This window comes from Xylocopa sonorina, chromosome 2 (genome assembly GCF_050948175.1).
Source record: "Xylocopa sonorina isolate GNS202 chromosome 2, iyXylSono1_principal, whole genome shotgun sequence".
Classification (NCBI taxonomy): domain Eukaryota; kingdom Metazoa; phylum Arthropoda; class Insecta; order Hymenoptera; family Apidae; genus Xylocopa; species Xylocopa sonorina.
This window is the reverse complement of record NC_135194.1, coordinates 14,928,247-14,947,761: the sequence shown is the minus strand read 5'-3', so window position 1 is coordinate 14,947,761 and position 19,515 is coordinate 14,928,247. Positions and strand designations below refer to the sequence as shown.

Genomic DNA, 19,515 nt, shown 5'->3' with positions numbered 1-19,515 from the left:
GTACGAGGGTTAATAACCAATAGCACGAGACAGACCGACGTTGTTAAGCACAGTCCTATTACGCTGCGGTTTTTCGTCGCCTCGGTATCGCGTTGGCCACCACCGCAAAAATCGAGGATACCCACCGCAACGATATCCGTGATTTACCAGACCGAGGGGGCCCCCGGACGTTCTCATATTCTGCGTTTCTCACGATTTACAGCCCCAGCTGATCGTAAACCCCTCGTTTTAACGATCGTCCTCCACGTGATTCGTCATGGTCGCTGGTTTAATTCTGTGGCCAAACTTGCTCTTCATTCTCTGTTTTCTTTATTCCTCGTTACGTGCTCGCGGCAGGTACAATCTCTATGGTTTTTGCATCTTTTCATCGCTTTACGGGCTATTATTCGAAAAGTGACCCGCCACGTTCGTTTGAAAGCGACGCGATCCGTTGGGGCACCGTGACGAGGAACAGGAATCGTTGCTCCAACGAAAAAGTCAGTTTACGTAACGAGGTCGTGTCCAACGCGACCGATTTCCTCCTGCATCGGACCGATTTCTCGCCGATGACACTGTGACGAAACCAAGATCGACTGTCGCTATTACAGGGCATCGAAGCTTCGGGTGAACAGCAGAGATTTCGTAACCTGGGAATGAATCCATTGGTTACAGTTCTGCTCCTTAAATAGAGACTAAACGAAGTCCCCTGGTTTCGTAACGCGGTTATAGTTTGAAGAAAGCTAGAAAAGATACGATAAATATATACGTTAATCAGTATCGATTTCTCCGTAAATTTCTATGATTAGCGTCTAATTTTCTATCAGCTTCCGGTGTTACCGTGGCCAATTGACGATGGTTCGTTCAATCAAATTTACGTTTAGTACTACGAGGGAACGATTTGCCCGCTGTCGCGTCTTCTTCGATAAAACATACTGAAACTCCTTCGAAGGAAAAAATAAATTCTCTTCTCGTTTCTTTTTTTTTGTACGATAGACCGTAATTCCGGTAATTTATATCGCGTTACTTTTACTCGTGATTACTATCATTTTAATAATCGGTTATGGAACTTCCATAGGTATATATCGTAAGCACTCGCGGCCAATTATTATGTTGTAAAACTATTATATATTATATTTTAATTGTATTATTAGCTGGCGTAAGCTCCGCGTGCTAGCCGGTACTAGTTAGCGGACTGTTAATCAGCTCTTCTTACTCGAGCTCGCGAGCATGTACAGGGTGTTCGAAAAAGAAATCGTACTTGCGTCTGATCATGATTCATTCCGTACAGAAAACGATACGTTTAAATAAACAGGCGCTGTACAACTCGCTTACGCGGTACGATAGAGAACATAACGTAGAATGGATTTCTACTAACAGCTGTAATTAAACTTTTTTACATCAGAGTTAACGGTTCACCGTGTACACTGATAGAATGTTTGCTCTACGCATCGTGCGGTAAATTATGCGTGGCGCAGGCATCGGAGATTTTCCAGGCCGTTCGCTAGGGCAACGAATTCGCCGATCCGTCCTGCGGAAGTCCAATGAAAATCGGTCTCGCTTACCTGCCTCGTAACGACGGGAAACGTGGTAATTGCCCGCGGGCGCATCTGCATCGAGCTACCTGGATGTGTCTCATCGACAATCGAAAGCGTCTTCCCCGCGTTTAATCGAGCGGAATGAGACAGAACCGCTGCGACAACTCAGTCGGTGCCTTCGAAAGCGATTCCGCTCGATCGAGAAACGTCTTCATCGGTTGTCGGGGAAATTTCTCCTTCAGATAGACCAAGTAGAGGAGAGTATCTCTCGCAGACACTTCGATTAAAGTAATCAGAAATAATCTACTGGGTTTTCGAGGTATCTCGGTTACTCGTAATCTGCATGCTACAAGCTGAAGGAATCACTCCTATTGCTAAAGTAAATTCTAATCCCGATGCAAATTTTATTAGCCCGTTTATTAGGGCTGCGTGCTTTCCTTCCGCGCATAAATTTATCTGCCCATTTCCTGTTGCTTTTATTGCCCCTTCGTCGAATGTATTTTTCAACGTCGTTTTCAGCGACTAAACGCGAGGCTCTAACGATCCTCTCTTCTTCTTTTTTTCTTTACCCCCGACTAGACGAAGGAAAGACAGAGATCCCTTTGGTAAGATTCGTCTTAAATTATCGAACGATCGTACTTATTGTTACTTTTTTCGTTTCTTGGTTAATCAAGACATTTTTTACGATCAACGTGGCCACGCGTCGCGCCAACATAGTTACACGATACGGCTGATACGAGAATAACTCGCAGCTCTCTGTTTGAATCGTTGAACCCGAACAGAGGTAACAGTTACGCGCGAACTTACGGACGGATTTACGATTGCTGTAGTTATTCCAGTTTATCGACAACTCTGGACGTCGTTGGTGGTAATTTTCGCGTTTAATTCGTATTCGCGCGATCGTGAAGCGTTACTTGGAAAGAACAGCTCTCGTTCTTTTTCGCCCGATGGGGTACCGTTGCGCGGAATTCAGATGTAACTGCAGTGCTGTGTCAGGTGGAAGAGGCTTCGTTACGTATAACGTTTCAGAGTAGCCAGCTAGCTGGTAATCGCTCTCAATTATCGTAATCAGGTGTCTCGAGGTGATCTTGACGCTCGAAGTTCAGCTACTATCATCGCTGACGATTGCCAGGTGTTTCGTCACTTCCCCCGGTGTAATTAAACGAAGGGAGTGTAGGCGCTGCTTTCCTCAGTCCGGGTGTCATTGTCTCATAGACGAAGGGGCAGAGCGTCGCGTCGTTCTTTAAATAATTGCGAACGATCCCGAGTTCGCGTGTTCTTTCGAACAATGGCCGCCGCTCGAGAGAAGTTCGTCGTCTGGAAGCTCCTTTATCTGCCTTTCTTTCTTTTTTCTCTTTCGAACTGTGAAACGCGGCCATTTAACCTCTCTTCGCGCTCTCTATCTAAATTAGGTTGTACTGAGAAAAAAAAGAAAACTCGCCAAAGTTTCATTACTTCATTACACGTTTAAAGTCTCGGCAATCGTGATAGCTATATGCACAATAAATAACAAATCACGCTAAGGTGGCTGACCAATCACGACTGCGAATGAAGTAGACACCGTTGGCTCCAATTAGCAAAAGTTCGGGCCCAGTTACCGCGAAATTTCGATCTCTCTCGTTAAGCGAGCCAGTCGCATGTAGGTCGCGGCGCGTCGAGCCGCGAATTTACAGGTCGCGGCTGTATCGACGCGGCAGTATCAGCAAACCGGCCAGCCCAGAATTTTATGGTGGCCGTTATCGTGGTCCGCTCGGTTATTACCGTCGTCGCGGGGAGAATTGTAGACGAAGGCGTGCGCCGGCGGCATTGTCATTACGGGTTCAGGCCATTGTCGTCCGATATGATTAGAACTGAAACGACCAGGCGAGGGTGTCACGCGATACCCGACGGACACGTGTCGTTCTCGATCGCCGCTGCACACCGCGGAAAGGAAATGTTTTTCGTAATCGACTTGAGGCCAGGCGCTTCCTGATCGCTCTCGGGTTACAATGGGCGACGCGGGGGCACCGAGCGTTACGTGCACCCCTGTTACGAGAGATCGACGGTGGAAGTGCGAAAAAGTTATATACCTGCGTTCACTACGGGTTATCTTCGCTGGGGATATAAATTCAGGCACGGTCGTTCGATTTCGATAAGAGAGGCGCGTTGTTTAGAGGGGAGCGCGAGTTTCGACCAAGTAGAATGGAAATAGTGGTTTGCTGGAAGAAGTTAAGAAAGTAGCAGACTTATCTCTTGACACACATCGTAGGGGCAGGCGCAACTTGTTCTATCGATTAGCCGCGGTTTTAGTTCAGTGCAGTTGGTGAGCTGCTTGTCACACGTCCGGGCTTTTTCACGTTACTTGGATCAGTCGGATTAGTTGCATCGAGTAGCTCCGACTCTGGCGTCAACTTGATTCAGTCCTTTCCAACACTTACGCATGTAGATGCGTAGATTCACTCGAATCGTTTGCAACCAGCTCGAATTTTATCCACCTCGCACGAAGATCTGCTCCACTATTCACCAGTTCGCCTCGATACGCTCCGATCACCTGGAAGTCTCTCTAACTCGTCTCATCTCGTTTTTGCTCTATCCAAAAGTACATGGTTTTAATGGACGCGGTGGATAGTCACGGTTTTATACGACATCATCGTATTCAATTACGGACCATCAATCATTCGAGCGATAAACGTGTCCGGTCTTCATCTAGCGCTAAATACCATTATGCACGAAGTCTGAACGAAGAAGTAACATCGATTTCCCTATCGTTCTCCGCAACATCCACGCAGACATTCGCGTCTTAGCATTTCCTTCGTGATCCTGCTCGACCATACGTCTCGTACCGGGTTTACCAGCGCAGATAGCATCGTGTATCGGGATAAACTATTAATGGTAAACGGTAAATACGCCAGTAGGATGCCACGGGAGCAATTACTGGTGTGATGCATAATGAACATATGGATAACAACACTCTGTTTCTACGTGCAGAGGCCCCGTTGCATCTTTTCCACCAGGTTTTAATTGGGATCTGATAATCGACGACGGATTGCCCGGTTATTTAATCCCATTCGCGGGATGGTAATCGCGGATCGCTTCTAAATGTTGCGGTTCTATCATTGCTATTCACGGCGTGCTTTGCATGAAAATTAACCACGATTTCGCCGGCTGCCTTCCGATTTTTTCATGCATGTCCGAACACATTCACCAAATCGTATCGTTACCTTAACGCAGAACTTTTCCATCTTGCAAAATCCATTGTCCCGCTCTCGGTTGTTTTCGCAATGATGCGTTTTGAAGTAGCGACTCCATATTTTTACCATGATCAGCGTGATCCTTATAGATTTGAGGCGATATTTCTTCGAATGCGATAAAAGTGTCAGCTAAACATTAAGGTCTCGGAGGAATGAAAAAAAGTGTCGAGCGTTGTTCCCGATTTCACTCGTCGACGTCCATTTGACCGGAAGTTATCGTTCTCGTAGGATGCAAATAGAAAGCAGCCACTCGCGTATTTTCATTACAGCCCCCACCCGTTCATTCTCTACCGTTTAATCCGTCAAATTAACACGGTCAATTCCTCGCTGCGGCATTACCTCAGAACCCATAAAGAAACGCGTGTACCGCGGACACACGCCGGAAACACGTGCTTCTAAACTCTACCGGCAAATATACGACGACAGTGGTTACTTTCATTGCCGCGTGGAAGTAGTTGCGCGTATAATCCGCGAGAAAGAAATCTCGCAATTAAATAGTGTCTCGGTGGTAGACACGCTACGCTGCCTCGCGAAACGATCCGTCTGTCCGCCTAAAAAGCCGCACCGTTTCGTTCCTAGACGAAAATGGCCGACGAATCGAGCAGAGGAGGCGGACAAAATGGTGGCCAAAGTGAACACCGTCGAACCGTTCTTCCTCGAGCATTTTAGGCGCGTGCAACACGCGCTATCCATCGAACGGAGAACGCTTTAAAACCATCCATCGTGTTGCGGTCGGGATACGTACCTCTCTCTCCCTTTCTCTCTCTCTCTCTCTCTCTCTCTCTCTCACCTTCTACTCTGAGAGAAGAGGAAGAGAGACGCATCGTCGTGGCGAGCGCAAAACCGCATTATCACGTGCCACGTCTGCATGCTTTCTAGGGATTCAAAAACACCGCAGCCGAGGCCTATCCTTGATGATGAACGTCCGGCCAACGGGAAACCCTTTTTCTTCCTTGTTCGAGGAACCTTCGCCATATTTTTCTTCGACGTTCGCGGAACGACCGCTACCGTTGCCGAAGTCACGCATGCTATTAACCCCCGGGACGCTAACATGGCTTAGCGCAAGGCCTATCCAAGGGATCTTTTTCATACCCATTAGCTTGTATTTAGTTACTTTCCTTTTTCTGGTGTTTTGCGTTATTCCAAGGAATTAACAAAAATTATCCCATTCTCGATCGCTGTTGGTAATATGCATCAGTACCATCAGCATATTTAAGCTTCCGTCGTTAATAATTCATAAGAAGATTCGTTTTAAAACCACAACACCTCCAGCGGCTAAGGGAATCGGTTTTAGCAGCGCTCCTGTGCGAGAGCGGATGGATCTAGGAATTTGACGAGAGGATGATGCGTCGAATGGAATGCAGGCGAGCAGGATTTCGAGACAGATTTCGTTCTGTCCTCTTTTTGTCCCGGCACAGGATCGTCGTCCCCTTTTCATTGCCGTTCAATTCCAGTACCGTTAATTTCAAATCTGTCTATCCGTCCAGGGAGCAGCCAGTTTCTTTTGTGTTCGAATATTCCAAGCTCCGATGTCCCCTTATCCGTCGATCGTGAACGGTTTTGATCTCGTTCTGACGCCGCGATTCGGTCCGCCAGGTTGGAAATAAGTTACGCAACCGTTCGACACGAAACCGCCGCTTTCTCGACGAAACTTGGAATTCCTTCCTCCGTTTGTTCCGTTTTCATTCGAAAATCGGCCGCTCGGATCGGCTTTTGTTCCGAATCGATCTCCCACGACGCGCGCCAAGAACGATCGGTGGTTACTCCCGAGCTTGAATTCCTCCGTAATAAATTCTGTTTCGGTTCCCGGATCCTAGCTGGGCTCAGCGCTGGTCTTAATTAGAAATCCGTCTCTTACGAAACCGGAGTTCGATTCTATTTTTAACCGAACTTGCTCGCAACTTACCCCTAATTACCTCCGTATTTTAAAGAAACCTGGAGAGAAGAGGGAATCGATCACCTCGCATCCACGATTTCCAAGTCAAGCAACGACGCTCGATCAAAGCCGGGATACCACCACGAATCTATCGCGTGACTCAGCAAAGTTGCACTCCCCGGCAATTCTTCCCTCTCACCTTCTCTCCCCGCCTCCGTCATTTTTTTCGCTCGTTACAATCAATCCAAGCTCTGGCTCGCTAAAAAGCAATTAAGAGGAGGCGATCGCGACCCGCGAAGTAAAAGAACGCGCGCACGGCTCTTCGTAGCCGCCGCGTCGGTCGCGTAGCCAACAAACGTACGCGCGATCCCCCTGGCTGGTTGCACTCGACGTTCGCCAGACGGGCGCACACCGGGGAACTGACCGCGAGAAACGGGAACAGCCGGCTACGTGATGCCGCGGTGCACGAGCTTAAATATCGGCTAAGCGCCGGTGTGAACGACATAAAGGTGTTCACTGACCGAAACGCCGTGCGCGTCTATAAAGTCTCGTTCTTCCTGTCAGCGCGCGTTCCTGTACCTTTGTAATCTTACAATGGACGAACAAATTTAACCAACGTGTATACACGATCCTCGAGTTTCTAATTAGCGTTATCCTGGAAGACACGAATGCGCGAATACCTTTAAGCGAGCGTAAAACAGTCGAGCGCAAAGTCACCGGCGAGACACCAACTCCGACACCGATAATCGCTACTCGAAGCCATCCTACCACCCGTAGCAATCGATTTCCTGGGCTACCGAGCGCACAGCGAGCTCGACAATGCTCCTTGGTATTTCCATCGTCATTCTCGCGAGCATCGTCACCAGCGTTCCTTATCCGACGTTAATATCCGCGAGCTAGACGAGCCTCGCGACACGGAGAGGCGGCAGGCGGCTCGGTTCTCGCTTTCCAGCGCCGCGATTCAATTCAATCCGTGGAGGACGCGCGTCTAAAACGATAATGTCCGTGGGGGCTGCAAGAGAGTAGAGTTTCACTGCTCCGCTGGCCATCAGCCGGCCGCGCGCGTTACGTTCCTATGGAACGGGTGGATCGCGGAGTTGCATCTAATGACGTGCAACACGCGATCCACTTGGCAAGGTGCAGTCGCGACGGTCCATTGCACTCGCCGTGAAAAAATTCTAATTTGCGGCCAGCCGGCTAGCCTGGCTCTCGCCGGTGAGCGCGAGGTCGCTCTCGAAATTGTCTGCCCTTCGTTTTCCCCTTGAACTCGAGGTGCTGCGAGCCTCGCGAGCGATTCCAACGATTTCTAATCGCGAGTCGATTTTCTCTGGAAACAAAAGCATTTCGAATCTTGTCCAGGTTTTTTTCTGAACATTCCAAACGGTCGAGGGAATTTTTCGAACCGAGTTGCAGGGGATTCATTCATCGGTGGTACTGCATAGCGTGCAGCGCCGTCGGACGTGGTACTGAAAGATCTAGATAAACGTAATCGCTTAATCTACGGTAACGCGTAGGAACGAGTATCCGATAGGATTCCTTACCGGTTGCTCGGTATAATTTGCTGGTTCATTTAGGCTCGCCCGTCGCGTTAATTGAAGGCCTGCGGTACCGGGAAGGGTGGACCGGTTGCTCGCTACCGTGCGATTTCTTTTCGCGAGCCTCGCCGCGTTTTCTTGCCATGGAAATTTTTCCGCCTGCGCCGCTCGTTTCTATGAGAGTAACGCGCGTACCCGTCCGGTTGCGCACCGATACACGTTTTCCTGCATCCTTCCCATGAGTCGCGGTAGAGCACGCGGCGCGTCGAGCGGAGAGAGAGAGAGGGAGTTATCGAATTAATTGAAAACGCGACCGCGTGCGTCGTTTCACGCCGATCAATCGTGACAACCGAAAGTTCTTGTCCACGGCTGGCTCGAATTTCGTGGCCGTTTCCTCGCGCCAACCGAAGCGAGACCCCTCATATCCATTTTCACCTTTTCACCGTTCCGCTGGCCACTTTCTAGGCACAATGGAGCGCGTTTCAGCCGGTCGTGTTCGCCAGCAGTTTTCCTTACCGGCGACCCGTGTACGTTCGCGGCCGATCGATAGATCATTCCTGAGATCGAGCGGCGAGCCGCCGGTGATTAGAACTTATCCGACCCCGGCCACTCTGCACTTTTCGCCTCCAGGAACGGCTGGTACATGGAAATTTGCTTTCTATTTGTTTTATTCTCCGGTTCACGCGGAACGCGCGTCCTCGAGGTTCTTCCGCGGTGGAAGCGAGTTGGAGAAAAACTCTCCGCAACGACCGTGTAACATTTTTCAGCGAATTATTCTTATTCCGACTTCCTAGAAAACCTATTTGTAACGAGCATTAGTTCCTGGATTCTAAATCGTGACAAAACATACCGTAATCAATAATACTTTCTTCTGGCGATGGAGGAATTAGGGGTTCCAGATACGCGGGGGGGTTAATACGCTGAGAAATGATGATCCCAATTAAGAAAATGGAGGTGACCTTAATTCTTTTGCGCGAGGAGAAACTTGTTCGCCCATCGGAGATCGAACGGTTTCACACTCGGTTCGGTCACTGGTGCTCTCTATAAATGTTGCTCTATTAGAACGGCTGATTTACTGTTCATTCCGGATGGTTTTGGGGGAGGGACGGCGAGAGGTTCGCAGAAGAAAAGCGAAACGATCCAATTACGCAGAGCGTTGGTGAACGTGGCGTTTCCACGCGGCACCGCAGGCCAGTGTCACCAGACGTTTTAACAGCCAATTCCTTTGTGACCGAACGACACGGTGAGAATTTAGTTTCCATCGTCGAGGAGATGGATTCCTCGGCTCTTGGTTAAGCGTGGCGATTGCTTCGGCCATCGGACGTTTCTTACGCGTGGACCTTCCTCCCCGATACTAATTGCTCCGAGTGAATTCCAGCTGACCGCAGCTTCTTTCGGTCTTCACGGCTAATCGCGTCTTTCTTATCTTCTACGAGCAATTTCGCGCGCGTTCGATTGATTAACGGTACACGTCTCTCTAAGCGCGCGCGTGCAGCAGATCGGTATGCACCGTGTGCCAGGCGAATAGCCGATCGAAGGGGTTGAGCAACGATTAGGACGCGCGCCCGGTATTTCGATTGTTTCCAACTAATGGAAGTAATATTTTTGAAGCGGGGTAAATTGTTTCAAGGATACCGGATGCTCGTGATTTAGGCCGACTAATCGCGTTTCTCGCTGGCAATGCCCAACCAGGCCTAATATTGGCAAACGCTCGAATCGATAGACCTCCATCTTCGTAATTTCCTGAACGTCTGCAGTCCAACCCTCTCGTCTGCGGCTCGTCTGTCCCGTGCGGCCTCTTTTTTTTTTTAGTCGCGATCGAACGGTGCGTTTTACGGTTCCCTATCTGCATCATTGATTTTCCACGTCTCGTCGTCGATGAAAACTAGACGGAACTCGGAAGTTCCTCCGCGAGTACAACGCTCGAAACATTTTCAATTTCGCACGATTGCCAGCGTCGCACCGCACCCTGACCGACAAATTTCGCGGTCAACCAGTTCCCCCTGACCCGCGATATTTTCGACGTCGGAACCGCCGCCCATGACGGGCAAGAATGAGCTGGGCGCGGTGCATGTTCATCGACGAAATCATCATCATTACCGCGAGCACCCCCGCCCTTCCCTGTGTCCAGAGTGAACACAATAACGCGTCGCGAAACATAACCGGATGTTACTGCATCGGTCGCCTCATTGTCTCCGTGGGTGAAGCTTCAAGGCTGCTATCGAAGCATCTCTTCCTGCCTCGCGCTCTCAGAAACAGCTCGAGTCCACGCTTCCCTGGTTAACCCCATTTTGCGCCAGCCACGCGGAATTATCCCTCCCCCGCGTGCGTACCTCACTCTCGATACGATCGTGATATTTTCCGTGCTCTTCGAACGTTCTCGAAACTTCGAACTTCGTAACATTGTGTAGCGTATACTTCTGATCTCGAAGGAAAAAGAGAAAAGAGCACGCGAAAAGGGTGTAAATGTAGGTAGTTGTTACGGGTGAGCGTGGAGCGTGCTTAACTTAACGTAACCAGACGTAAGTCGTTCCCTAGGCGCTTTTGTTGCTCGATCATCGCTGATTGATACGCACAGGCCAGGAGTACAATGCCTAATAAATTGTCGCTCTTTCTGACGTGCGCCAGTGCCGGCTCTTTCATTTAATAGAAACCTATTTGCTGAATAGAGCCCGGGAATCGGATAGTAAGAAGGAAGTTTTCTTTCCTGACGGCGGTAAAAGGATACGTACGAGCCAGAGAGTCTATACAGGGTGGTCTGCAGGTTTAGAAAATCGCCAGACGTCTTAAATACAACGTTACACTTCACTTCGTACGACACTCCGTGAATAGAGACTTTCTTTCAACCGTGGATCGTGAGAAAATCAATGATCGATCGATTAATCGTCGAACGTAACTCGATTAATCGTAACACGGCGGACGCTCGAACTTCCGCGCTCAGCCATTCGGAGTAAAGATCGTTTTTTAAAGAACCCGCGCACGTGTTACTTTCGCGGGGATCGAGGACCGTTTCCCGCAGCCGGTTAAATCGCCGACAAAACGATGCGCGAACCGAGACGATCTTACCGCGAGTCCACCGTCTCCTTGTAAACGGTTTACCCGCGAATCTAATGAGACGTCCGCCGCCAGAAATTTACGATCCCGCTCGCCGCGTATCGCGCTTTCTCTTTATTTTATAATTATTTCGAAACGCGTCGCGGAAAATCGTAGCAGCGTCGAGCGGATCGTGGCTAACGCGTAAATGATCGATCGCCGACGAAAATCATCCCGGAAGCCGCGCGGTACCGCGCGAGCGCCTCCGTATTTCCCGTGCAATTTTTCCCTCGCGTTTTCAAATCGTGACGGGTGCCCGCCGATTTCTAACTCCATTTCCAGCTCCTGGTGCCTGCCGTTTTCATTCAATTAACTCGCTTTCGAATAATTCGACTCTTTCGTTCGGTTCTCTCGTTTCGTTTTACATCAGCGCTACGTTTTTGCAACTAGGAAGGCTTTAATCGTTCCCGTTTCCTTATTTTCCCTCCGCGGCCGTTTCGTAACGCGCACTTTGATATTTATTCCCGAAGATCGTGGTTACGTAATTCGCTGAATGTCTGGCTACAATCGACACGGTGGTCGGCGGTAGGAAAATTCGCGTTTCGTTAAAAGTGCGCGCGTCGGATCGGTTTACTCGCGCGGCGCAGGGGTTAAAATCGTAAAGTAACCGAGGGCACGTGACAATTTTGTCGTCACGTTCCCTGTGTCGTAGGAAAGCGTCCGGCTGGCTGTCTACCGCCGTGGTATTTTCGTAAGCTGTCGCGACTGGAAGAAGGAAAGCGAACGCACGATTTCTAACTTCCTGCAAGCGGCCAAACGGGGTACCGTTTGTCAAATGTCGACGCGTGCAACGTGGTGGATCGAGCACGGGCAGGTGCATCGATCGAATCCTAATGAATTTCAAACCGATCGCCGTCGATGTTCGTGCGCGTTCGGCCAAGGGTTGGGCATATCTTACCACGAATATTAAACCGTGAACGATACACGCAACGAATAATTATCGTAACCTGTTTATGGCTCTTCTTCGTCTAGCCTGCGCGATAAAATCGACCGTGTCTATACGTGCCATTAGCGAAAATTCTTGGAATCGTTCGTTTTTCTTATTTACCCGGATTCTCCTCGAGCGGTTTATTTTCTTAAAAGGCATGTTACTTGTTAGAGTTCATTAACTGCGATAAAGTCTCACTTATCGGGCTTTTAATTTACTCTGTATCGGTGAGTCATATTGGACGGTGTTCAATATTGATACGAGTATCGAAGTACGCGTACCCTCCTTCGGATTCTTATATCGTCCAGTCGTAATCATTGATCGAAGCCCCTTGTTTGCCATCGCAGTTTTCCACATCGCGTGTAAACGCGGTACAATTAGCTTACGATCGTTTACAGGTCGCATTCCCCAGCGGGATATCTTTGCGTGTGTAATTTAAAAAATATCGCGCTGATATCCTCCCACCACGTATAGATAGTTGTACGATGTATTTATCATAAGCATATAGTGTCGATATCCGTACGTGTACTGAAATTCTGACACGTGGCCCCGCTCGTTGCGGTCATGCGAAATGGACGGCGTAACGGTTCCCTCGATTTCGAGCACCGCCACTTCCGCCACGGTCCTCCGCTTCCGTCGTCGATCTTGTTACCTCTTCCTCGTTACCAGGGCGACCCATCAGCCTCGCGATTCGATGACACGCCGGTTGGCATCGAACGGAATTAACGCGCGCAGGCAAACGGTCGATGGGCCGTGTAACTCCCTGGTTTACGACGCATAATTTTCGAAAGAACGAACGGTTAAAATGAACGAAAAATACATCGAGGCATTCCAGCGGTAAAAAGGATGAAGTAAAAAGAACCTCGACGAGCGCAGAGTAAACTTATGGATTAACTGTTCGACTTGTTTCACGGACGTGCCGCAGACTGTTTGTCTTCGTTCTTATCATTACAGTGATAAGGTACCGCCGGCTGATACTTAATTGCATTCCCATATAAGTGATCTCGGTACTTTGTAATTGTCAGGGATCGCATTTCCTTTCGTTTTTATGGGCCTCGACCCGTGTACGAGGTACATCGGTCCCGTTCCCTTCGGTAGTAACAAGAAACTCGGTAGCAAAGGGTTGATGGAACATTACAGATTGCAAATTAGACTCGTCTTTACAGGAAACTTTCGAATTCTCCAAATAGCATCTCCCGTTCCACAGATTTAATTAGGGACGCGCGAACAAATCGAAGCACGTTACGTCAGAGATGTACCTTTAAATGCTCCGTGTTATTCGCGTCGCATGACCCGACTCGTCCTCGGGTGCACGCACACACACACACCCTGGCATTAATCCGCGGCGGCTTATTAGCTATTAAACGAGGTGTCGCAGTCAAGGCTCGGCTGACGAGCCGCTAACAAAACGCTCGTTAACGCGTCATTAAAAGACAGTCGCCGTGGGGTATCGCGCGCGATCGCGTTCGATCCTCCGCCGGAACACGCATCGCTCTCGATTACCCGAGTACCTCCGGTCGTCGTTATTTTCCACCGCTCGCCTCTCTCGCGGCCGCGGTTTCTCTCCCCGGGCATTCGAAGAGGCATCGAGCGTGCCAACGCGCGATTTACCGTCGCCGTTCGACGAAACGACGCTCCGCTTCGTCATTTCGTCACGGTGAATCTCGCGAGTAACGCCACGCCGCCGTGTCCATTAGCAAGCATTGTAACTGGACTTCCCATGAAACTGCTCGCCACCGTTCGCGCTGCTCGTCGCCTCTACGATCTTCCGGTATGCGATGGGCATTTAAAATCGCTCGACTGGCTGGATCGCCAGGGGCGTTGGGAAATACCACGAATATCATCGTTGGCTGTGTTATTCTTTTATTATACGATCAGCACTGGTCACATTTGAGGGTACGATGAGATTTGATAGAGGTAGTTTCAGACGTTATTTGGCGATGATTCGTAAATGGAATTCGACTCAGTGTTTGGTTGTCGAGAGAGTTAAGATCTAGCAGGAAGTTGGAACAATTGATAGAAAGTCCATTACCACGGTTCTTCCTTCACGGTTGACCGACGAGCGACCGCCTTGGCCTCGCCGCGGCGTTATAAATTTTAATTTACACCCTGCACCAGCTAATTACACAACAATGACACCAGCTAGACGACCCGTGACGCATGCTTCTCTCCGCGAAACCGGTCCCGCTCGTGATACACGCCATCGCCTCGCCTCCCCGGCACTCTAGATTAGGGCCCCGTGGCTCGATACCAGCCGTAAATTTCACCCGATGAACCCTCTGAACCTTTCGCGAGACCGATTACGGAGAAACACGCCATCGTGGACGCGTACAGAAGTCGCTAATGGAATCGATCCGGGGGGAGCCGGTAATTCGGGTCACCCGTTTTTGCACGAGGAGAACCTCGCCGCGTAACAGACGTGGATCGACCCCGTGGTGGCGTGGCCCGATTGCAATCGACGCGTTGTGTCCGCGAAGATTGAACCGTGATTGCTCTCCTCGATGCTCGCCCGCGATTCATGGACGCTGCTACCAGCTTCGCGACCATCTGCCGTAACGTCGAACGTTTCGAGCGCAGGAAATTCGTTTGTTCTCTCTTTTGCGGCTCGATAACATTTCCGTTGGAGAAATGCTCGTGTTTACTAGTAAAAAGCATCGGCTCGGGAAACGTCTAAACGCGATCGGCCAGTGAAAACGGCCTCGTTTTCGCGGCCATTACGCCACCCATGCAGCCTCTCGATCGGGCTAATATTCAATTTAGAATTTATTCGACCACGCGTCGAGGTGCAACGGACAGGAGAATCGAGTGGTTCGTTTCCGGTGGTCGTCGCTCACGTCCAGCCGCGACTAATGCATGATTTATCATCGATTTGTATCTCGTAACCGACTTCTTTGGCCGGTTTATGCAAATCGCGCGGATTTATCATCGATACGTAAGGCCAGGGTCGAGAGCGCAAACCAGACGCGGAAGAGTACCCATCGCGCGTGTCCCAGCGAATTTCTCGAAAGTCGTGAAAACGGTCGTTCCGTGACACGGTGTGGTCTACGGCTTTCCGAGTTTCCACACCTCGCGGGGATTTCTCCTTTTCGTCACGGGGGGCATCTAACTGGGACCACGTTCGACGTGTTTGCTCTTCCACGACGCTCGACGCGTGTCATCGCACGAGGACAATGACACGCATTGAACTCGCAATAGGGGGTCTCATTGGGCACTTGTCGAGTCGAAAACTTACATCGCCCCGCGGCCATTACGAATGACTAGGTGTACAGATCGTCGTTCTACCGATTATTTCTTATCTTGGTGAACGAAGTTCGCCCCAAAATCGCGAACTCTCCCGCGGTCGATTACGGACTTATGAAAATTCATGAGTCGGCGTTTCCTCCGCGCTGAAACTGCGCGCACGTGTTATCACCGATAAGCAACGGGATCGAAACACAGGCGGAGATTAATGAATCGCCCAGAGCGGACGGAGAGAAGGCCGGTCACTCTTTTTTTCCGGAGAACCATCGAAAGTAGCATAAATCATCCGGCGAGATCGCGACAGTCCGGGCGACGGAGTAACAAGAGAAAAACGCATCAAGCATGAATTATCCCTCCGTACACATTGATTCGCTCCACTGTACCTTGGAGTATAATTACAATCCAAAGACTCGATCGATTTCGTTAACATCGCGACCGTTGGCGGTTCATTGTCCAGCGAGTATCCCAGTGAAACGGAGAAACTTCGATCCCGCGCGTCTCTCGATACGTTCTCCATAATCGAACGCGTTCCAGGCGTCCTCCGCGTGGTTCGTTCGACCAGTTACCATACCAACCAACAACAAGAGTACCATCTCGGGCCAAATTTACATCACAAATCCGATTACCTCACGGTGCTCGCGTTACGCGCACCCGGAGCTGCGCTCTACGGTGCTCGTCTCCGATGGTGAGGGGTGTAATCGTAAAAATAAAGTATCGCGGGATGGCTCGCGAGGATCTAATGTTAGAACCACCGCGTATTTTAGCCTGAGCCGAGGGTATCGGTCTGCTCGTTTTTTGCCGGTAACGCTGCTCACCCTCTGTGTACATCGCTAGGCCGCGCGTCCGCTCAAAACGGAAACCGAGTGTGTAACCGCGTTTCGGTACCGTTTCACCGAGAACACGCTCCGCCCATCAAGAGCGCCCATTAAACGGCTGCTACGGACCGAAGTGTTGTATCGTGGAACGTGCTTTACACACCCGCGATCCACCCGCGTCGATGGGAGAATCGTTCTCCGGAAAACGTTCGGGGACGGCGGGAAACGCGGTCGCGTTTAAAAAGGTCGCTGGAGGAGGATTTCCGGGCTCGGCGAAAGAGCTTGTCCGGCTTTCTTGCGTCGAGAGGCTAGATTAGAACTCTTTCGAGACGGCACCAATTTGACGCGAACACCACTCGTTTCTTTATTTCCGCGGTGCGAATGCCGCGAATGGTAAACGAGGGGATGATGGTACTTATACACGCGCCATTAACGGAGTCTTTTTTTAAATTTTGAAAGCACCAACTAACCGTAACCCGATTTCTCTTTACATTAATTACATTGATTACAATATTTTATTGCGATCGGAGGAAGCGGAGTAAACTTAAAAGAGCGCGGATAGAGATAGGAATGTAACTTTCCAGTTACGCGTTACGAGGATAGATCTGCGGATGGAATTCAGAGAAAATTGAATTAAAAATTACTAAAATACCGGCGTAAAAAAAAAAAGAAACAAAAGAACAGAATGCGTATTACAAAAACAATCTTTCCACCGGAAGAATATAACACGCAGGAACCATTTAATTACCATTCTAACCGTGTAATCACAACCGCGTCAGACTCCTAATGCGCGCAGTAACGCGCGATAATGCGAACACTAATAACTGATAATCTCGAAGGAGCATTAAAGAAAGGAGAAATAAAGAAAGAAAAAATGGCGATGCTCATATATTTACCATTGCAAAACGTGTGCGATTGCGATTGAACGTCGGGCTCTCCATTATAAAACCCGCAAGAAACGGCATGAAGGATGGGACCGTGGCGCGTTTCACGGTGAGATCCAACGAATATGCTCGTTGGATTCAATGAGAGAGTTAGCCTTGGTATTCTTTATCGTCCAGCGGAAATAAGGTTGGCCACGCAAACGATCGGAGCACCGCGTACAGTAAACGCACGAGCGTATACGTGTATCCCGCCGCTCCTTAACGAAACGGCCAACCAGACACGCATAATCGTCCGTGAATAATGTTGTCTCTACAATTTGTCGCAAACCGGAGATACCTTAACAACCGACTCGATAATCGATCTTCCGCAGGATCTGGATCGCACGCCAGGACGATCGGTTTTCGTGAAAAAAGGGAAGGCTATCCCCCTTTTTTTTTTACGCAAAAGGAAACGTTGCGTCCCTGGTCCACGCACGTATCCGCAAATCAGCGCGCAATTAACGTCTCGCATACTTCTCTAATCTACGTTGCTCAACCACGAATCTTTACTTCGATCTAAGACACGCGATTATCGCGGAAATAATTGATAAGAATTTATTAGCGACCGGTTCCGATTAAGCCATCGAACTGGCCGGCGAACGAATCGGATTCCGTGGCTAATCTATAGTGCCGGCGAACGTTTAGCTGTTTTTAAAACGTCGTTGGTTCGGCTTATCGAGAAATGAAATGGTTGACTTTGATTATTTTGTAACAGCTTAAGATTTAACGTTATTTCCTTCGGCTATTCGATGTACGTTCCTAACATTGATTGAACCTTCCCCATTACTCTGTATTGTTCTGCCGCGTGGTAGCGGGCGTTTTTATCGGTGACTTTTATGTTTCAATTCGAACAAGATGATTCGACAACATTGTGCATTCAAAGGCGCGGTAGACAGCCTCGTAAAACTGAATACGTTAGGCCCGAGCGTTTCAGAATAAACGTCCCGAAGAGGACTTCAAAGTATATAGATGGCTTTCTCACCCCACGAGTACTCGTCCTAGATACGAGAACAAAGGGTGCTGACTCAGACACTACCTTCCCCTTGCTGTTCATATAGCGTAAACATCTTGCATACTGTAGCCTACGCTACGCTACTAACCGTGGTAGAAATCAGACCGCGGTACAAAGTGTACCAGAATTTTAACACTCCCCGCCAGTCGATCATTCGGATAATTAACGAATCCTCGATTGCGCAGACTAAATGCACGATGAAAGCCATTTGGCTTGCACCCTTTGCGCTTATTAACGTCGAGGCAGTACCCTAAAACGACTCGAACCGCCCTCGATAATTCGTCATCGGATAAACAGATATCCGTCCGCACTTCAGAGGCGTCGACTAAATTATTGGCCCGTGGCTTATCCCTTAAGCTCGGTTTCCAGTAACCCGATGCCTCCAGCCAGCGAACACGTTGAAAACCAGCGAGGGTGAGGGCGGACAATTTAATCAGTCGATTACTCGGAACGGCGTCGGGAGACCAGTCGAAAAACATCCCCTGTCGGTATTCCCCGTGAGCGTCAACCCTTTTCGGTGTCCCTTGGTTGACGAGTCGCGGAAGCCCTTAAAATTTCGCATCGATCGCGAGATCCGTCTCGTGTGCACCCATGTGCGATCCAACGGGGGGAGACGAAAGGATATCCGCGCAGACTTCACCCCTTGCAGACACCCTTGTTCTCGACGTTTCGCTCGCTTTTTTTTCTACCCTCCTCGCTTTCGTACCGTTTGAACGTCTCTAAAAATGAAATATTCCCGACTCCGTTATCTAATTCGAGGTAATTGTTTCGCGAATTGGTACAGAACGAGCGCGACGCGGCCTGGAAAGGGGCTGAGAGCCATCCGGCACGCGAGCTCGCAAAGAACCAACAGATATTTCTCTCCCTTAATCGCGGCTCACGCACCGCGAACTTTGCACGGTGCATTCTATACGGTATGGACGGTCCGCGAATGACAGTGTTTTCTCTGGCGTGCTCGCGTGTCACGTCGTATAACACGCGCGACAAGCGAGCGTGGCACCGTGCGTTTCGCGGCCGGTGTGTAATCGCGATCGAGACACGGTGAACGCCGGTTTTTGAGCTTCGTTGCTCGTTTAAATGGCGGTGCGTGACGCGGTGGAATTGGCGAATCGATGGAAGAATAACCGTCGGGATTTTTGAAAGTGGAATACCAGTTCTTCGCGAACGGACACTTTCTTGCGTCTCGTGGGCTAATGCACCGCGGCCTGTGGCTGCTTTCGTACGATTAATGCCACACCGTAGACGGTCGAGGATGTCGGTGATTTCGATGATTATCGTGCACGGTTTACCTACGATTGCTAGCGGCGAACGGTGTACGCTTGAGAAGCGTGGAATCTAGGTTCAAAAAT

General features: G+C 49.6%; 1 protein-coding gene across 1 annotated transcript in view; it reads right to left on the bottom strand.

The window, feature by feature from the left end:
• Aph-1 (gamma-secretase subunit Aph-1) overlaps positions 1-19,515 on the bottom strand; it is a 54,169-nt gene that overhangs the window by 194 nt on the left and 34,460 nt on the right. The window lies entirely within an intron of this gene.